Raw genomic sequence first — 5,655 nt, 5'->3', positions numbered from 1 at the left:
ACTGCTGGAGCCAGTGCCTCGTAATGCATGTAGCAGAACAGAGAGATACGGGACGAGGGACTCGGTAAAGATACATATCAAGGTTGCAGTCGTCATTGCCAGTGCTATTCGGCTTTTTTTTTTTTTTTTTTTTCGAAATATATAATAGGGCCGAATGACGTGTGCTTGTCACGTTTCTTTGATTCATTGATAAATAAGCGAAAATATAAGTCGAGAAAAAATCCGCCGTTTTCCGGGAGCGGGACTCGAACCCACATCTCCGCATAACCGGTGCGGTGCGTTAACCAATTACGCTATCCCCACAGCGGCTTCTCTCTCGACTTTAAAGCGGGGGTTTATATTTACAAGAGCTCTGAGGCCGGTCAACTAGCGCCGCCCCTCGACTACCGCGGGAGACGTAGAACGTCTGCTTTCCCAGCGGCCGCCACGTAGAACGTGGTCGGAGGTCGGGGTTAGCAATTGGCATATCCGAACTGCTGGAGCCAGTGCCTCGTAATGCATGTAGCAGAACAGAGAGATACGGGACGAGGGACTCGGTAAAGATACATATCAAGGTTGCAGTCGTCATTGCCAGTGCTATTCGGCTTTTTTTTTTTTTTTCGAAATATATAATAGGGCCGAATGACGTGTGCTTGTCACGTTTCTTTGATTCATTGATAAATAAGCGAAAATATAAGTCGAGAAAAAATCCGCCGTTTTCCGGGAGCGGGACTCGAACCCACATCTCCGCATAACCGGTGCGGTGCGTTAACCAATTACGCTATCCCCACAGCGGCTTCTCTCTCGACTTTAAAGCGGGGGTTTATATTTACAAGAGCTCTGAGGCCGGTCAACTAGCGCCGCCCCTCGACTACCGCGGGAGACGTAGAACGTCTGCTTTCCCAGCGGCCGCCACGTAGAACGTGGTCGGAGGTCGGGGTTAGCAATTGGCATATCCGAACTGCTGGAGCCAGTGCCTCGTAATGCATGTAGCAGAACAGAGAGATACGGGACGAGGGACTCGGTAAAGATACATATCAAGGTTGCAGTCGTCATTGCCAGTGCTATTCGGCTTTTTTTTTTTTTCGAAATATATAATAGGGCCGAATGACGTGTCTTGTCACGTTTCTTTGATTCATTGATAAATAAGCGAAAATATAAGTCGAGAAAAAATCCGCCGTTTTCCGGGAGCGGGACTCGAGCCCACATCTCCGCATAACCGGTGCGGTGCGTTAACCAATTACGCTATCCCCACAGCGGCTTCTCTCTCGACTTTAAAGCGGGGGTTTATATTTACAAGAGCTCTGAGGCCGGTCAACTAGCGCCGCCCCTCGACTACCGCGGGAGACGTAGAACGTCTGCTTTCCCAGCGGCCGCCACGTAGAACGTGGTCGGAGGTCGGGGTTAGCAATTGGCATATCCGAACTGCTGGAGCCAGTGCCTCGTAATGCATGTAGCAGAACAGAGAGATACGGGACGAGGGACTCGGTAAAGATACATATCAAGGTTGCAGTCGTCATTGCCAGTGCTATTCGGCTTTTTTTTTTTTTTTTTCGAAATATATAATAGGGCCGAATGACGTGTGCTTGTCACGTTTCTTTGATTCATTGATAAATAAGCGAAAATATGTCGAGAAAAAATCCGCCGTTTTCCGGGAGCGGGACTCGAGCCCACATCTCCGCATAACCGGTGCGGTGCGTTAACCAATTACGCTATCCCCACAGCGGCTTCTCTCTCGACTTTAAAGCGGGGGTTTATATTTACAAGAGCTCTGAGGCCGGTCAACTAGCGCCGCCCCTCGACTACCGCGGGAGACGTAGAACGTCTGCTTTCCCAGCGGCCGCCACGTAGAACGTGGTCGGAGGTCGGGGTTAGCAATTGGCATATCCGAACTGCTGGAGCCAGTGCCTCGTAATGCATGTAGCAGAACAGAGAGATACGGGACGAGGGACTCGGTAAAGATACATATCAAGGTTGCAGTCGTCATTGCCAGTGCTATTCGGCTTTTTTTTTTTTTTCGAAATATATAATAGGGCCGAATGACGTGTGCTTGTCACGTTTCTTTGATTCATTGATAAATAAGCGAAAATATAAGTCGAGAAAAAATCCGCCGTTTTCCGGGAGCGGGACTCGAACCCACATCTCCGCATAACCGGTGCGGTGCGTTAACCAATTACGCTATCCCCACAGCGGCTTCTCTCTCGACTTTAAAGCGGGGGTTTATATTTACAAGAGCTCTGAGGCCGGTCAACTAGCGCCGCCCCTCGACTACCGCGGGAGACGTAGAACGTCTGCTTTCCCAGCGGCCGCCACGTAGAACGTGGTCGGAGGTCGGGGTTAGCAATTGGCATATCCGAACTGCTGGAGCCAGTGCCTCGTAATGCATGTAGCAGAACAGAGAGATACGGGACGAGGGACTCGGTAAAGATACATATCAAGGTTGCAGTCGTCATTGCCAGTGCTATTCGGCTTTTTTTTTTTTTTTTTTTTTTCGAAATATATAATAGGGCCGAATGACGTGTCTTGTCACGTTTCTTTGATTCATTGATAAATAAGCGAAAATATAAGTCGAGAAAAAATCCGCCGTTTTCCGGGAGCGGGACTCGAGCCCACATCTCCGCATAACCGGTGCGGTGCGTTAACCAATTACGCTATCCCCACAGCGGCTTCTCTCTCGACTTTAAAGCGGGGGTTTATATTTACAAGAGCTCTGAGGCCGGTCAACTAGCGCCGCCCCTCGACTACCGCGGGAGACGTAGAACGTCTGCTTTCCCAGCGGCCGCCACGTAGAACGTGGTCGGAGGTCGGGGTTAGCAATTGGCATATCCGAACTGCTGGAGCCAGTGCCTCGTAATGCATGTAGCAGAACAGAGAGATACGGGACGAGGGACTCGGTAAAGATACATATCAAGGTTGCAGTCGTCATTGCCAGTGCTATTCGGCTTTTTTTTTTTTTTTTTTTCGAAATATATAATAGGGCCGAATGACGTGTGCTTGTCACGTTTCTTTGATTCATTGATAAATAAGCGAAAATATGTCGAGAAAAAATCCGCCGTTTTCCGGGAGCGGGACTCGAGCCCACATCTCCGCATAACCGGTGCGGTGCGTTAACCAATTACGCTATCCCCACAGCGGCTTCTCTCTCGACTTTAAAGCGGGGGTTTATATTTACAAGAGCTCTGAGGCCGGTCAACTAGCGCCGCCCCTCGACTACCGCGGGAGACGTAGAACGTCTGCTTTCCCAGCGGCCGCCACGTAGAACGTGGTCGGAGGTCGGGGTTAGCAATTGGCATATCCGAACTGCTGGAGCCAGTGCCTCGTAATGCATGTAGCAGAACAGAGAGATACGGGACGAGGGACTCGGTAAAGATACATATCAAGGTTGCAGTCGTCATTGCCAGTGCTATTCGGCTTTTTTTTTTTTTTTTTTTTTTTTCGAAATATATAATAGGGCCGAATGACGTGTGCTTGTCACGTTTCTTTGATTCATTGATAAATAAGCGAAAATATAAGTCGAGAAAAAATCCGCCGTTTTCCGGGAGCGGGACTCGAACCCACATCTCCGCATAACCGGTGCGGTGCGTTAACCAATTACGCTATCCCCACAGCGGCTTCTCTCTCGACTTTAAAGCGGGGGTTTATATTTACAAGAGCTCTGAGGCCGGTCAACTAGCGCCGCCCTTCGACTACCGCGGGAGACGTAGAACGTCTGCTTTCCCAGCGGCCGCCACGTAGAACGTGGTCGGAGGTCGGGGTTAGCAATTGGCATCTCCAAACTTCTTCTGCTGAACTGTACCGCGGAACTCTACAGCTGACTGCGGATGGAAACGTCCATCTTGGAGGCCACCATCTTGCCTTCCCGAACCCGGTGGAATGACGTCACGGCCTCCCCGGCTGGCCAGGCCATCTTGAATTCCTGTGCCGCCATCTTGAGCGCGCCGGCCTCCCCGGCGGCCCAAGCCATCTTGATTCTCCACGCCGCCATCTTGAGCGCGGCGGCTTCCCCGACTGTCATCTTCCGCGACGCCACCTTCTCCTCGTCGACCTACTGCTTGTACTTGATGATGCGAACCGAAGGCTTGATTCGCCAACGACAAAGACTCAAAACTCCGACCAATCTCTTCAGCTTTCTCCAAAGACAACCTTTCGCCATGTGCGAGCAGCTTTTCTCTAACCTGGGGGTTAGACGTTCCATGTATGATTTGATCTCGGACGCGCTCCGCGTACGTCAGCCCGAACTTGCAACGTACGGCTTTCTCCTTTAGAGCGGTCACGTATTCTAAAAAACTTTCCCCCCGAAATTGACGACGGCTTGTGAACTCATGTCGTTCAACAAGCGTATTTGTGGACGCAGCGAAGAGCCGGTCCAGCTGCTCCAAAAGTTGGTCGAATTTCGAAATGGCCGGAGCCGAGGATGCGGTCACACTACAGTCGGTCGCGGAGTCGGTCACGATAGGGCTGGTTACATTAGCGTCGGTCACGTTACTGGCGGCGTCCCTCCTTGCTTCGTCCTGCTCCGCCTCAGCAAAATACCTTCGTTGCCCCTCCCTACCCAAAACACTGACGAGCGCCGACGCGCGTCGTCCGTCATTCCAGTCGCTGCCGCCAGCCGCCTCGAGATGGGCCTGAAACAATTTTTTCCAGTTATGCCACGGAATCGGAGGCGGCCCCGGCAATTCGAGGAAAACGGGCAGGTTATCGAAGAGGCCCATGCTGCCAAGCAGGAAGGAGAGAGACGCAGGAGCAGAAGCAGAAGAACGAAGTAGGGCGAGGCCTAAACGACGGTTCGACGAGCGTCAGCACAAAGAACGCTAGGCCTCGCGACGCCAGACGCGCCGGACAGTCACACTCGAGCGAGGTCAAACGCACTCACGTTTTCATTCTGCCGGACCCGTCGACGATGTCGTCGCAGCAGAAGAAAAGCATCCCATCCTCGTCGCCAAAAAGATGTTGTGTCGTGGGCGACGGCGAGCGGCCTCGGCGGCGACGGGAGCGAAGGCTCAGCGCGCCGGGCCCACGCACAAGCCCAAGAAGAAAGAGTGCGGCCTGCTCGTACCAAGACCAAACCCAAAGAGAACGTTTATTGTTCAACAAGACGACACCTAGACGCATACGCACGTGACCCGTCACGTGCGACCACAGCAACGACATCTAGTTACAATTAACACAACCAAGCGCCCACAGTGAGCGGGCGCTCCACTAGAGGGCGCCACTACACCACATCATCTTCCCGTGCAAAAGAAGTTCGCACACTCTGCGAAATACATACAGCATCTTAAATGCACACTGCACATCACATATCCGAACTGCTGGAGCCAGTGCCTCGTAATGCATGTAGCAGAACAGAGAGATACGGGACGAGGGACTCGGTAAAGATACATATCAAGGTTGCAGTCGTCATTGCCAGTGCTATTCGGCTTTTTTTTTTTTTTTTCGAAATATATAATAGGGCCGAATGACGTGTGCTTGTCACGTTTCTTTGATTCATTGATAAATAAGCGATAAAAAAACTTATTTTTATATACATTATTTATATATACATTTTTATATACATATAAACTTATATACATTGATAAAAAAAACTTATATTTTCGCTTATTTATCAATGAATCAAAGAAACGTGACAAGCACACGTCATTCGGCCCTATTATATATTTCGAAAAAAAAAAAAAAAAA

At 50.6% G+C, this 5,655-nt stretch overlaps 1 long non-coding RNA gene across 1 annotated transcript; it reads right to left on the bottom strand.

The window, feature by feature from the left end:
- Positions 1 to 3,760: 3,760 nt before the first annotated feature.
- Positions 3,761 to 5,264, bottom strand: LOC144148852 (uncharacterized). The gene is made up of 2 exons (XR_013318080.1): positions 4,853 to 5,264; positions 3,761 to 4,604 (listed from the first exon to the last, which is right to left on the bottom strand). It is a non-coding gene; the product is annotated as an uncharacterized LOC144148852 (long non-coding RNA).
- Between the last annotated feature and the right edge of the window lie 391 nt (positions 5,265 to 5,655).

The sequence above is a fragment of the Haemaphysalis longicornis genome, unplaced genomic scaffold, assembly GCF_048455015.1.
Source record: "Haemaphysalis longicornis isolate Haplotype H1 unplaced genomic scaffold, Haemaphysalis longicornis Haplotype H1 scaffold_8, whole genome shotgun sequence".
In the NCBI taxonomy this organism is placed as follows: Eukaryota; Metazoa; Arthropoda; class Arachnida; order Ixodida; family Ixodidae; genus Haemaphysalis; species Haemaphysalis longicornis.
This window is presented reverse-complemented; position numbering and strand designations above follow the sequence as displayed.